This window comes from Coregonus lavaretus (genome assembly GCF_964263955.1).
Source record: "Coregonus lavaretus genome assembly, chromosome: 23".
Classification (NCBI taxonomy): Eukaryota; Metazoa; Chordata; class Actinopteri; order Salmoniformes; family Salmonidae; genus Coregonus; species Coregonus lavaretus.
The window spans coordinates 13431607-13447394 of NC_140010.1; the positions used below are offsets into that span (position 1 = coordinate 13431607).

At 41.9% G+C, this 15788-nt stretch overlaps 1 pseudogene across 1 annotated transcript in view; it reads left to right on the top strand.

Annotated features, from left to right (window-relative positions):
• Positions 1-2650: 2650 nt before the first annotated feature.
• Positions 2651-15788, top strand: part of LOC311098775 (corticotropin-releasing factor receptor 2-like) — a 75984-nt pseudogene continuing 62846 nt past the window's right edge. Inside the window, exons 1-3 of the transcript XR_014615694.1 lie at positions 2651-3105; positions 5404-5497; positions 10809-10927. The product of XR_014615694.1 is annotated as a corticotropin-releasing factor receptor 2-like (transcript). The remainder of the gene's footprint in view (positions 3106-5403; positions 5498-10808; positions 10928-15788) is intronic.

Below are 15788 nucleotides of genomic sequence, written 5' to 3' on the forward strand. Positions count from 1 at the left end.
CGGGCGGGCCAGTCCATAGCATCAATGCCTTCCTCTTGCAGGAACTGCTGACACACTCCAGCCACATGAGGTCTAGCATTGTCTTGCATTAGGAGGAACCCAGTGCCAACCGCACCAGCATATGGTCTCACAAGGGGTCTGAGGATCTCATCTCGGTACCTAATGGCAGTCAGGCTACCTCTGGCGAGCACATGGAGGGCTGTGCGGCCCCCCAAAGAAATGCCACCCCACACCATGACCGACCCACCGCCAAACCGGTCATGCTGGAGGATGTTGCAGGCAGCAGAACGTTCTCCACGGCGTCTCCAGACTCTGTCACGTCTGTCACGTGCTCAGTGTGAACCTGCTTTCATCTGTGAAGAGCACAGGGCGCCAGTGGCGAATTTGCCAATCTTGGTGTTCTCTGGCAAATGCCAAATGTCCTGCACGGTGTTGGGCTGTAAGCACAACCCCCACCTGTGGACGTCAGGCCCTCATACCACCCTCATGGTGTCTGTTTCTGACCGTTTGAGCAGACACATGCACATTTGTGGCCTGCTGGAGGTCATTTTGCAGGGCTCTGGCAGTGCTCCTCCTGCTCCTCCTTGCACAAAGGCGGAGGTAGCAGTCCTGCTGCTGGGTTGTTGCCCTCCTACGGCCTCCTCCACGTCTCCTGATGTACTGGCCTGTCTCCTGGTAGCGCCTCCATGCTCTGGACACTACGCTGACAGACACAGCAAACCTTCTTGCCACAGCTCGCATTGATGTGCCATCCTGGATGAGCTGCACTACCTGAGCCACTTGTGTGGGTTGTAGACTCCGTCTCATGCTACCACTAGAGTGAAAGCACCGCCAGCATTCAAAAGTGACCAAAACATCAGCCAGGAAGCATAGGAACTTAGAAGTGGTCTGTGGTCACCACCTGCAAAACCAGTCCTTTATTGGGGGTGTCTTGCTAATTGCCTATCATTTCCACCTGTTGTCTATTCCATTTGCACAACAGCATGTGAAATTTATTGTCAATCAGTGTTGCTTCCTAAGTGGACAAAAAGCTGAAATGTCTTCAGTCAATAAGTATTAAATCCCTTTGTTATGGCAAGCCTAAATAAGTTCAGGAGTGAAAATGTGCTTAACAAGTCACATAATAAGTAAGTGCAATAAATGAGTTTAACATGATTTGATTGACTACCTCATCTCTGTACACCACACATACAATTATCTGTAAGGTCCCTCAGTCGAGCAGTGAATTTCAAACACAGATTCAACCACAAAGACCAGGGAGGTTTTCTAATGCCTCGCAAAGAAGGGCACCTATTGCTAGATGGGTAAAAATTAAAAAAGCAGACACTGAATCTCCCTTTGAGCATTGTGAAGTTATTCATTATACTTTGGATGGTGTATCAATGCACCCAGTCACTACAAAGATACAGGGGTCTTTCCTAACTCAGTTGCCGGAGAGGAAGGAAATCACTCAGGGATTTCACCATGAGGCCAATGGTGACTTTAAAACAGTTACATGGTTGTGATAGGAGAAAACTGAGGATGGATCAACAACATTGTAGTAACTCCACAATATTAACCTAAATAACAGAGTGAAAAGAAGGAAGCCTGTACAGAATAAACATTTCCAAAACATGCATCCTGTTTGCAATAAGACACTAAAGTAAAACTGCAAAAAATGTGGCAAAGAAATTAACTTTATGTCCTGAATACAAAGCGTCATGTTTGGGGCAAATCCAACACAACACATCACTGACTATCACTCTTTATATTTTCAAGCATGGTGGTGGCTGCATCATGTTATGGGTATGCTTGTTATCGGCAAGGACTAGAGAGTTTTGTTTTTGTTGGATAAAAATAAACACAATAGAGCTAAGCACAGGCAAAATCCTAAAGGAAAACCTGCTTCAGTCACTGGGAGACAAATTCACCTTTCAGCAGGACAATAACATAAAACACAAGACCAAATACACACTGGAGTTGCTTAGACATTGAATGTTCCTGATGGCCTAGTTACAGTTTTGACTTAAATTGGCTGAAAATCTAGGGCAAGACTTCAAAATGTCTGTCTAGCAATGATCAACAACCAACTCGACAGAGCTTGAATAATGAAAAAAATTATAATGTACAAATATTATACAATCCAGTTGTGCAAAGCTCTTAGAGACTTACCCAGAAAGACTCATAACTGTAATCGCTGCCAAAGGTGATTCTAACATGTATTGACTCAGGGGGTTGAATACTTATCTAATCAAGATATATTAGTGTTTTACTTTCCTTTTTTTCTCTTAAAAAAAAAAATTATGTTAGTATTTTTCTTCCAGTTTGACATTAGAGTATTTTGTGTAGATCGTTGACAAAATTATTATAATGTGTTGTAACTTTTCTATTATTTCTCTATTTAATTTTTCTCTGCATTGTTGGGAAGGGCCCGTAACTAAGCATTTCACTGTTAGTCTACACCTGTTGTTTACCAAGCATGTGACAAATACAATTTGATTTGATTTGACACACACACACACACACACACACACACACACACACACACACACACTGGAAGTTACAAAAAATAGAGGACTGAACTTTGGAATGTAGTCTATGGTCACTGAGTGGGAGGTGAAAGCTAGGAGAAATGGGAGAGACATATTTGGCCTCACCAGTTGATCTGATGGTCTCATTACACTAGAGCTGCTTTTTCCCCCAATGATTTACAGTCTCTGCTATTGCTTTCTGATAGCTCTGCTCTGCTCCACGTCTGACATGATAATGTTTATTTTTGTTTTTTTAGAAACCAGTTAGATCAGATTCTGATTACTGGCAGAGATTCATGGCGGCATGAGGACATTCACTCTTTCACAGTTAACAAGGATACGTTTTATATTACAGTCTTTTAAGGGTTGACCTCACCCATGTTAGTGCATGGATGTTTGTTATCTCTTTTCAAATGCTTTGTAAAATTGAGCAGACTGTTTTCTTTCATTCATAAGTACGTGATTCCGTCTTGAGATATGAGATGTGACATAGACCGTGAAAGATCTGTCTCTCTTTTGGATCTGTCTCTCCTAACATGATTTCATCATCAACATGACCGCTCCAAATATTTTGTTACTTCTGTTACTGTTGTATGTGAGTATTTCAATCCTTTAACTTTCCTGTCAGTTTATAAATATCATGGGTGTTTTAATACGTACACTTAATTTGCAATGACGTCTTTCCCTTGACTGAAGGCAGAAATGCCTTGAAACAATTTAAATCTTCTTTAATGTATTCTATTCCTCCTACCTAATTTCTATACACAAACAGTACTTGAAAACTAACCAGGCACATATTGAGGGGCTACATGGATTGCTCTGTGTCAGTTCACTGCCACTTCAGAGTGAGATCTTCCACTTCAGACTGTGACTTTATTTTCCATGTCCTTAGTTCATGGCATGCAATTCTGTTTGAGTTTGGAGAAATATACTTTTGTGAGACAGCATGCAGTCAAGACATTTTTCAACAAAACTGAACTTGATATTTGAATCAGATCTGAATTTAATATGCACTACATTATAGGCCTACATGTGTGTGGGTTTAATGTTTACCAATTATTAATGGTTTTGAAGAGTTCTTGACCAGTAACATATTCAAACCTCACTATGAGTGACCTAGACGTGGACACGTGCAGATACACACACACAAACACACGTCATGGAAAAGCAAATGGAAGTGATCCCTAAGGAACTGTGTGGGAATGTTTTCTAAAATGTATTGGACAAATCGTGGACATTTCCAACATAGTTTAACAGGTAGAATAGTATCTTTTTTTTAAAGGGAACATTTTCTCAATCCTGTATACAGTACAGGTCAATGGACACCTTGTTCATAAAATTATTTTGAGGGCTTCAGATGAAAAGGTAAATAGCAGTGAAACATATACATGGCTAACTAGTCTTTAACATTGTTCCAGATCCCAGTAACCATTTCAAAATTAGGCTACCATTATGAAACCATATAAAAATGCTAGTGCAGATTCTGATTTGTTATGTGGCGAGACCAGAAGAAAATTCCCTCCATAATCCTGAGAGGCATGACAATAAACAAACCAAACCAAACCTTACGATAAACCTTTTTAAAAAATGCAACTTTGCATTTTCTTTTCTTGATCATCATAACATTTACATTTACGTCATTTAGCAGACGCTCTTATCCAGAGCGACTTACAGTTAGTGAGTGCATATATTTTCATACTGGCCCCTCGTGGGAAACAAACCCACAACCCTGGCGTTGCAAGCGCCATGCTCTACCAACTGAGCTACAGGGGACCCCATCCTGATTACATATTTAGTGATAATAACCTATATCACTAAATCCACCACAACACCCAGAACCCCCCAGAGGTCTCAGTCCAACCCCAGAGGAGACCTTAACGCTGCAGCTGCCCTTTACCCTCAGCTTCCTTTGTGCTCCAGCCTGTCCTGTCCTGTCCCCCGCTCCCTCCAAAAAAAGGACATTCATTTTACAGAACACAGCTGGACCCGCAGCTATAAAATGAGGGCTTACCTTGCCCACTGTCTAATCTGACCACCAGTCAGTGCCTGTCAAAAAGGGAGGGATAGAGGAGAGGCGGATGTTGCTTTGGCCCAAACACAAACTCAGACATCTGTAACCTCTTGTTGCCACATTTGCCACACTGTCATATCTGACCACCAGTGGTGGTCAGAGTCAGATATAGAGGTAGATGTGGTTAGAGAGGAGGGGAGGAGAGAAGAGGGGAGAGGAGGAGAGAGGAGAGGACAGGATAGACAAGGACAGGATAGGGAAGGAGAGGAGGGAACGGGAGAGAAGAGGTATGGATAGAGATGAGGCTTATATTTTAGGCCAAACACAAACTCAGTCATGTGGGAGCTCACGTTGCTACCCTGTTATCGTGCTCTGCCATGCCTTCACATCTCCCAGAGGAGCAAGTCATGGGGTCAGGCCAGCCAGCCAGTCTGTCTGGGAGGGGAGGAGAGGAGAGGAGAGGATCGCTCTGATAAGCTGTACAAATGCTTCTGCAGAGTCCCCCTGCCTTCCAAATGAACTTAGTCAGGTGGCTACATTACACATTAGGCAGGAGTCATTGCATTACCTGGGGACAGGAGGGACACACTGTCGACCGCCTCTGATTAGAACCACTGCTTAATTAACCTTCAGGTCTACCTACTGTCTGTTCAGTTATTCACCATAGCTAGGTAATACCACCATGACTAATATGACGTTTTTTTGTCCTTGATGCAATACATTTGTTGCCAGATTTGAACCGTTTATCAAAATTATTCAAATGATTAAAAAAGCCTATTTGCATCGCTAATCATAGAACACTTACAGAGTAAATTAATTTTTACATCCATTCATCAAATTGCTCACATGCACTTTATTTTTCTTCTTCTCCTTCCTATCCAGCCCAGTACATTGTGTGAGCAGCTCTCCCAGCTCTCCCTGCTTGCCCTGCTACAGAAGTACTGTGAGGCTCTCTCCGCGCTCTACAATGTCACAGGTAATGTAAAATATTCATGAAAGTGGGGAACACAATGAGTGTTTGTTCTTTCCAGCCTGTTAATGACTTTACTTTATTTATTGACTGAAGAATTAGAGTGCTGCTCAGTCAGAGCACATACCCCAAAGTAGCTTCGTCACGCAATGAGACTGAGGTAACACTCATTGGTGTGCACAACGGGCTGATATTGAATGACAAGCACTGCTTAAGCCAAGGCAGATAATTTAACTAGAGGATGTTTATTGGCATAATTAGCTGGTATAAATAATCACATCCACTTTCAGTGTTCTCAGTCATACCAATGAATATGCTTGAGCAGCACTTATTCCAATAGTGTTGGATGTGTGAGGTTTTACACAGACTTGGTTGTTCGTTTGCGAGCGTGAAATTAACCTAGCTCCATAATTATTAGGAATTAGACAGTTGCTGTAGCCTACTATTTTTGGGACATGGAAACATGTAAATCCCAACAGCTCTATTGTGTCATAAACAAGTGTTTTTGGAAATAGCGTAAATTAGGGAATAGTCTGGCCTCCTAGCACAACATGTAATCATATTTTCCAATGTATTAACATTTCATCATAAACATTGAATACCAAACTTTCAGCAAGATTTGGAGATGACAAAATAATGAATTACATGTGTGTTATGAGAGAAATATCTTATTTCCCTCCTCCACATGTAACCGGTGTGAAATGGCTAGCTAGTTAGCGGTGCGCGCTATCTTTGATGTCAGTCGCTCTGAGACCTTGAAGTAATTGTTTCCCGCGGCTTTTGTGGAGCGATACTTAACAATGCTTCGTGGGAAGCAGTTGTTGATGTGTTCAGAGGATCCCTGGTTCGTGGCGAGGGAAGGAAGCAACACTGTTACACACAGAGAGCATTAATCATCATTCCTGTCGACAGGATTATTTGAAAAAGGCAGCTTCTGCTCCTGTGTTTTCACTAGCATGTCAAACTAACAGCTCCCTCTCCCTGCTTATTTCAGATCAAGTCTAAAACGTAAGTCAGATGCATCATGAAAAAACTCAACCTTGCTGTCAGAGAGATTCTACAATAATATCTCTATTACAATGGAGACTTTTGTATTGGACTGCGAAGGGAAAAATAAAGTAATATACCGCAGGAAGAAAATACCCCCCCCCCTTGCAGGAAGACCCCACCCACCCGTAGGAAGACCCCGAAAGACATAACAGGTCATCCTGGTATCTCTTTATAACTCTTTATATGTCATCATAATAGTGAGGAGTGAGGACCATTTGAGGATGACAATAGAAACCAGCAATTTAATAATTCTGCCACCGCTGCTGAAAAAATCCTAGGGGAAGCACATGAAGCCAGTCGATACCGAACAATGACAATTATTCCTTCAGCTGCTTCTTCCTCCTTCCTGCTGTGTTTCCTACCTGCATGCTCCCGCTATTTTTTCCACAATCTGTTTTTCCAGCCTCTTGTGCCCTTGCTCTGAGCAACAACTTACTGAGTGAGAATCTGAAGATTCTCTCTCTGTCCGCCAGGCCTGGCAGACTCAGTCTTTGTCAATCAGACAACTAAAGCAAACGTGTCTCTTTGAACCAGCACAAAGGATGTCGGGAACTGGGCTTGCAGATATGGCAGTCAGTGTTTAAAATTAGGTCAGACAAGTTGACTCCAGAAGGAAGAATATATTATTAAGTTGCTGGTTTATTTTGTCATCCTCAAATGGTCCTCACTCCTCACTGTTATGATGACATATAAAGAGTTACCAGGATGACCTGTTATGATGATACACTATATAAAGTTTCCAGAAATTCAACACATTCAAGTCACCTGGTTTAGATGGTCCATGGCTGTAGTAGAGGGTTACATGTGGATGGAATCTGGATCTTCTCGTCTGTTAATATGCCAGACATCTGAAATATATGATGATATAACCAAAAAAGACATAACTGTGCAGATGAGCAATCTCCCATATTACATCAAGTATCTCATCTGGGACAGCAAACCAGATCGAACTGCACTAAATCATATGCAGTTAATACATAACATCAGAAATCCTGCCTCAATAAACAATTCTAGATGGCCAATAGTTATCATCAGAGAGAAATCCTCCAGCTATAGTACATGAGAGGTGAAAGTTGTGCAGGACTGGGTTCATAGCCTTACAGTCTCAAGACGGCTCTGGGATCCATCGGTCTCCTATATTTGCAAGTGTTTTGATCCAACTTTGCAACCCTGATGTAATGTCTCTCATCTTCACTTCAAGACTTCTGAAGAAGAAAACCCATTCTCTTGCGTATTTTATTGGACCTGCACAGACTACATTAAGATGCAAAGAGTTGATGACTGCAGGTCTAGTCTATTGTCCCAACGTTTACAGACCCCCCCAGGCTATTTGTTTAAAAACCTTTTTAGGCAAATAAATTCAAAACGAAAACATTTTCCTCCAACATGCTCTTGGAAAAGCAATCAAATGCATTGCTATTAGTTTTATTCAAACTGAAATATAATTGTCTTATGCCACAGCCACTTTATTTTCTGTAAAGACATATCAGTCAATATGCAAAAAGCCTTCTTAATTTCACGATTCTGCATTCAGGGAATAACACTGACAAACTCAAATTAATGATCACTTGGCAGTTTCATTTTAATCAGTTAAATTACAATCAAGGAAATGTCTAGAAAATAAAGGCACAAGTGCTGTCCATTAGCATGCCATTATCACACAAGTCTCACTAGATTTTAATTATATGTAATGTCCCTATTGCGCAAACAATTGAGAGAGGCGCTTAAAGAACATTAAGCCAAAATTCAGCATCTTAAAGATTTACTTAGTTCAGAATCTTAAAGACTTACTTTGAACCAGTCTGAACATTTCACAGCTGAAGCACAGGCTATATAGTATGACAGCCAATATGTGACTACTGTCCCTTTGTCCTCCCTGCACATCCAATTTATAGGCCTATCTATGTTATTTACCGACTTGTTTACTTATCTGCTTCCCCCATTAGCCTAATGGAATATCGAGCATAACAAGTAAATTAATAATAATCATCATCATCATCATGATGGTGATAATGATAGCCAGTCTAATTCCATCGCTGGTAGCCTTTAACAGCTTAGCACAGAGTCCTGCTCTGGGGAATACATTAACATTTAGGTGGTGCTATTAATAGACATGGGCAATTAAAACTTCCTCCACTAGGCTACTCTGTGCTGAAGTTGACACTCACAGAGCTGGGTTGCGGGACGGATGGACGTGTATGTTTCAGATCTCCTAATACGTGTCTAGACTGCATATTACAGTAAATGAGATGGGACAGTAATTGTATGTGCTAGTCCAGTGCAAAACTGAGAGAACTCTATAATTTAGATAAAGGTCATGAGTCTAATTGAACAAATAAACAGATAGATCGTCAGAGTCTGTGATGACATAATGGTGATACATATGTATTACAGAAAGCATTGTAGAACGTGTTGCTACAGGACATGTATCAAAAGCTATATAAAAAGCTATGTCAACATTTATATCAAAAGTGACATCTTCAAAAGTTTGTTTGTGTCATTTTTTTCATGCAATTTCGCAACCGTTTAGCGATGGCCTGGGTATAGGCTCATTCCTTTATCAACGTAACAGCTTTTTCACCCACACAAAATAGATAGGCCGACATTAAAATGCATTGAAATAGACACTTTTCCCTGGAGTCAGAACTTCAGATGGATAACACAAATTATATTAGGGAATTCTGAGTCTCACAACGATGCTTGGCATAACTCAGGGGTATGTAAAACCTATTCTGATCGTAATCTGACTAACTGTTACAAAAATGATCTTATTTGTAAATAGAATACGAGATTAGTCAGTAAGGGTCCCTTTGCAGTCTCCTGAGTGGCGCAGTGGTCTAAGGCACTGCATCGCAGTGCTAACTGTGCCACTAGAGATCCTGGTTCGAATCCAGGCTCTGTCGCAGCCGGCCGTGACCGGGAGACTCATGGGCGGCGCACAATTGGCCTAGCGTCGTCCAGGGTAGGGGAGGGAATGGCCGGCAGGGATGTAGCTCAGTTGGTAGAGCATGGCGTTTGCAACGCCAGGGTTGTGGGTTCGATTCCCACGGGGGGCCAGTATAAAAAAATATGTATTCACTAACTGTAAGTCGCTCTGGATAAGAGTTGAGGGGATGCTGAGAGGAAAACAGAGTGTAGTTAGTTTAAAACAATTTTCTGGAATTTCCATTAGTAAAAAAACAAACATTTGAAATGTTAAATGATCTGTGTTTTGGATTTAAACATTTAAATAGAACATAGTTATTTATATATTCCCTAGGCTACATGCCACTGAATGCTATTTAAAGCCACATTTATGTCACCCACATGTATCTGTAACCAGTTCTCTCTCTCTCTCTCTCTCTCTCTCTCTCTCTCTCTCTCTCTCTCTCTCTCTCTCTCTCTCTCCTCTCTCTCTCTCTCTCTCTCTCTCTCCTCTCTCTCTCTCTCTCTCTCTCTCTCTTCCTCTCTCTCTCTCTCTCTCTCTCTCTCTCTCTCTCTCTCTCACTCTCTCTCTCTCTCTCTCTCTCTCTCTCTCTCTCTCTCTCTCTCTCTCTCTCTCTCTCTCTCTCTCTCTCATAAAATATAGTTTCCAACAGTGCTTTCATCAGTACATTGGATCACCCACTGCTACCAGATTGTTATTTTTTCAAAGTGGATGCATTTGTCTCAATAACTCACACACCGGCTGTCAAGAGACTGAACAGATGGGCGGTGCGGAAAATAACCCGTCTTTCTGTATGAATTTCAACTCACTTTTACAATTTTTGCATAATTCCACAGAAAGATGATGAATTTGTGGTAGTAGGCTGAGGCTCGGTGCATCAATCTGATTGTTCAGGGAGCTGTGTGAGGAGGAGAGGGTAGGAAACGCTCGAGTAGCCTACGTGGAGTCAAATTCTGAGTGCGTCAATTGGACGAGCAGTTTTCCACGGGTTTGAAACGGGCGCACTATTTCTTGCCATTCTATCTTGGATGAAACACATGCACGTAGTGGGCAAAGTGTTGGGAGCTTTTCGGACTTCAAGCCTAGCTCTTTGATTTAACGTATCAATTGAACCATGGATGCTACGATTTACCAAATAATCTTTGGGGAGTTTGGGGACCCAAACTGTAGTTTGATGGATGCCTTTCAAAACACTTTCTACGAAAACGCATCGTTCTCTTTGATGGATATTGACGGTACGATTTGGGGGGATTTTGACACCGTCATCAATGGTTAATGCTCTTCCTTGACGTCTTAGGCAATTAAATATCATTATTTAAACGCCTTTTTGTTTATTTAAAGGTTTGTATTGCAATGCCACAACTGATGAGATTGGAACATGTTGGCCAAGGAGCAACACCGACGGATGATGGAGAGACCCTGTCCAGAGTACATCAACGGGGTAAAGTACAACACCACAAGTAAGATATTAAACCACTGAATTATTTAAAAAGTTTTTCACCGTGTATCTTTACACTGTTAACATTGGCTACAAAGGGGGGGATTGTCGCTGTCCATGCGTAATTGGGTGGCAATACTTATCTAGTCGTAATGTTCCGATAATAAATGAAGGGGAAACTATCAACTGTGCAATTGGAGCCAATCTTCTAAAATTGGAAACAGTAATAATATCATATTCAGTTTGCGCGTGGGTTGCTGGAATGGAGCCAAAGACTCAAGTGCCATTTTTAAACTCGAATAAATTATTAATTCATGCAGTGTTTGCCGCCACTTGCTCTCAAATATCAGCTGAAATGTGTTTCTTCTACCAAGAAGTGTGATGATACAATACATTTTTATTTGAGCGAGAACCACTGTATTGCAATGAATCATTTTAAATTATAATGTAAGAGAGTAATAAATGGAAATCTGAATCAATCCAGTGTGATTTAATCCAGAACATTTTCGAGAATATTGAACACTGTTTGTAAGCAATGTGTCCAGTTATGTCTGCAAGGGCCATGCTGTTATGACACATGATCATCAATGTCTAAATAATCCACACTATCTCTCCAGTCTGTTTTGGCTCTGTGTCCTTCCCTGTGCTGTTGGTGGACTCACACACTCTTCTTCACCATACCTAGCCTGCCAACATTCGTTCATCCATCTCCAGATGAATTAGACCACATGGGTGAACAGCAACACCCTGCTGATTGATAATATAGAGAAACACCTGTGTCACCCAATGCATCATTGTTGGCATCCAGGAAAGTAGTTATTGATGAGATTATACAATAACAACCTCTGATTAAATAATACTAGCAGGTGTCAATATGAAAACAGTAGATCACAGATGATGGTTGACTAGTCAACTCTTCTGAGAAATTTTGAGGTGACAAATGCACCTCAAATAACAAGTAAATTAATAATAATTCATTAATAATTAAACACCTCACCTTTTTTTTTTTTACATACAATTGTCCAGGAGATCTTGTGCTAGCTCAGCAAGCTAATGCCTAAGCTTTAGCCCAGCAAGTTCACACAGGAGACAGAGTTTGAATCCAGTCGGCCACATTAGCATAAAGCAAAATACAGGGTATTAAACTGATCCAAATTGAAATGTTTTGCTTTTGGTTAGTGATGAGCACTGATATGGAAATTCAGTATGTAGACTATGATAGGGATAGGTTGACTGATTTGATCATTCCAGGATACACACAGACACTGAGTTTGCCTCTCACATTCACATGTGATTTAACAGAAGCCCTTATCCACACTACCATTTAGTAACCATGTTACGGGTTCAAACCAGGTTGGGTGAACGTTCAAACCCTGTTTGTGTTCAATTCTAAAGTGATTATTAACTGTATATAAAAACTAATTTTAGAACCCTGTGTTCAACCATAGGTTTTAGCCAACAATCTAATCCTCACAATCCTTCTCTGGGTACACTATGAACACCACCTTCCCATGCACTCTCATGTACTGTAGATTGTACCCTAAAAAGCTGGATGTCAAAACCAGCCCTATAATGTTAGCCGAAGTTAAAGGGAGGAGACACTGGTTAGCAATGAGACAATTGCTAAAGCAGCTAAATCAAACAACAAAGAAACAAGAGATCAGCTAAAATGACAAATCGATGGTCAGAAACGTCTCAAGTCTGTGGAATAATCTGTATGTTATTGTTGTAAGTTTGTGCAGTGTGGCTTGCATCATTTGCATTATATCTGCTCAGTGCCAACTGAGTTTCAATACGCCAACATCCAAGGCAGCACATTATTCACTCCCATAGCATTCAAATATAAGGTACTTTGGATAAGCATCATAGGGACATTGCGTTTGTTGATTAGCTTGGTTTCACATGAATGGTTTAAAAAGTAGTGGTTAGGTAGGACAACACATTAATCTGCTGTAAATGGTTTGGAATAAAATAAAAAAACAGCCAGTGTAGTACATAGGGATGTGTGAAACGTACTCCTCAGCCTGAAGTGTCCCCACTTTTCGCGTGGTGTCGACTGATAAAACGCTTCAGGAGTGCGGTCACGTGTGCTAGCAAGGCAGAGGTCCTGGGTTCGAGCCTCGGTGTCAATTGAATCAGGAGGAAGTGGTACTGGCTAAGCAAGCAACGTGACGTCCTTTACACCAGCATCACAGCCTTTAAAGCTGCTATATGTAACTTGTTGGGCGACCCGACCAAATTCACATAGAAATGGAAGTTATAAATCTGTCATTCTCATTGAAAGCAAGTCTAAGAAGCGGTGGATCTGTTCTATGTGTGCAATTTTTATGCTTCCCGGTCTTAAGTTTCGTTTTTGCGACTTTTACTTGCGATTTTGTACAACAGCTTCAAACAATTCAATATCTTTGGTTATGGGAAAAATATTTCACAGCATTTAAGATGGTACAATGATTCTCTACACTATACTTGCTTGTTTTGTCACATAAACTGAAATTAGGTGAACTATTAGAATTTTAGCAAACAGGAAATGGCAGAGCGAATTCGGCATAGTGCACCTAAAGACAATACATTCGATATACTCAACTAATCTTTGCAGTAGGCGTGTAATATTACAGTCCCGTTCTTTTATATACACTATATATACAAAAGTATGTGGACACCCCTTCAAATTAGTGGATTCGGCTATTTCAGCCACACCCGTTGCTGACAGGTGTATAAAATCGAGCACACAGCCATGCAATCTCCATAGACAAACATTGACAGTAGAATGGCCTTACTGAAAAGCTCAGTGACTTTCAACATGGCACCATCATAGGATGCCACCTTTCCAACAAGTCAGTTCGTCAAATTTCTGCCCTGCTAGAGCTGCAACGGCTCAGCTGCAAAGTGGTAGGTAGGCCACACTATCTCACAGAAGGAGACCGCCGAGTGCTGTAGCTTAGCGAGTCAAAATCGTCTGTCCTCGGTTGCAACACTCACTACCGAGTTCCAAACTGCCTCTGGAAGCAACGTCAGCACAAGAACTGTTCATCGGGAGCTTCATGAAATGGGTTTCCATGGCCAAGCAGCTGCACACAAGCCTAACACCTTGATCACAACGACAGCATCATTGCGCGAAATGTTAAGGAGCATCATCTGGATATGTGTGCAACAAAAGTTCAACATTCAACTTATGCTACCAATTCTGTCAAGCCATCTACACATACAGTTTGACGCATACGTTCGATGAATCCAATGTATGCACCACACAGAACGCACTGCAACTGCCTCTGCAACGCAATGCTCCAAGGCAAATGCAGCGTTCCATTGGAAATGAATGTACTTCTGGTGTACCAAAATGCAATGACGCTGTCGGTGTGATCAAAGCGTAAGATCACTATGCGCAATGCCAAATGTTAGCTGGAGTGGTGTAAAGCTCGCCGCCATTGGACTCTGGAGCAGTGGAAACGTGTTCTCTGAAGTGATGAATCACAAGTCAATGTGCGGGGGTACAGGTTAGTCGAGGTAATATGTACATGTACAGTGGGGAGAACAAGTATTTGATACACTGCCGATTTTGCAGGTTTTCCTACTTACAAAGCATGTAGAGGTCTGTAATTTTTATCACAAAAATCCAGAAAATCACATTGTATGATTTTTAAGTAATTAATTTGCATTTTATTGCATGACATAAGTATTTGATCACCTACCAACCAGTAAGAATTCCAGCTCTCACAGACCTGTTAGTTTTTCTTTAAGAAGCCCTCCTGTTCTCCACTCATTACCTGTATTAACTGCACCTGTTTGAACTCGTTACCTGTATAAAAGACACCTGTCCACACACTCAATCAAACAGACTCCAACCTCTCCACAATGGCCAAGACCAGAGAGCTGTGTAAGGACATCAGGGATAAAATTGTAGACCTGCACAAGGCTGGGATGGGCTACAGGACAATAGGCAAGCAGCTTGGTGAGAAGGCAACAACTGTTGGCGCAATTATTAGAAAATGGAAGAAGTTCAAGATGACGGTCAATCACCCTCGGTCTGGGGCTCCATGCAAGATCTCACCTCGTGGGGCATCAATGATCATGAGGAAGGTGAGGGATCAGCCCAGAACTACACGGCAGGACCTGGTCAATGACCTGAAGAGAGCTGGGACCACAGTCTCAAAGAAAACCATTAGTAACACACTACGCCGTCATGGATTAAAATCCTGCAGCGCACGCAAGGTCCCCCTGCTCAAGCCAGCGCATGTCCAGGCCGTCTGAAGTTTGCCAATGATCATCTGGATAATCCAGAGGAGAAATGGGAGAAGGTCATGTGATCTGATGAGACAAAAATAGAGCTTTTTGGTCTAAACTCCACTCGCCGTGTTTGGAGGAAGAAGAAGGATGAGTACAACCCCAAGAACACCATCCCAACCGTGAAGCATGGAGGTGGAAACATCATTCTTTGGGGATGCTTTTCTGCAAAGGGGACAGGACGATTGCACCGTATTGAGGGGAGGATGGATGGGGCCATGTATCGCGAGATCTTGGCCAACAACCTCCTTCCCTCAGTAAGAGCATTGAAGATGGGTCGTGGCTGGGTCTTCCAGCATGATAACGACCCGAAACACACAGCCAGGGCAACTAAGGAGTGGCTCCGTAAGAAGCATCTCAAGGTCCTGGAGTGGCCTAGCCAGTCTCCAGACCTGAACCCAATAGAAAATCTTTGGAGGGAGCTGAAAGTCCGTATTGCCCAGCGACAGCCACGAAACCTGAAGGATCTGGAGAAGGTCTGTATGGAGGAGTGGGCCAAAATCCCTGCTGCAGTGTGTGCAAACCTGGTCAAGACCTACAGGAAACGTATGATCTCTGTAATTGGAAACAAAGGTTTCTGTACTAAATATTAAGTTCTGCTT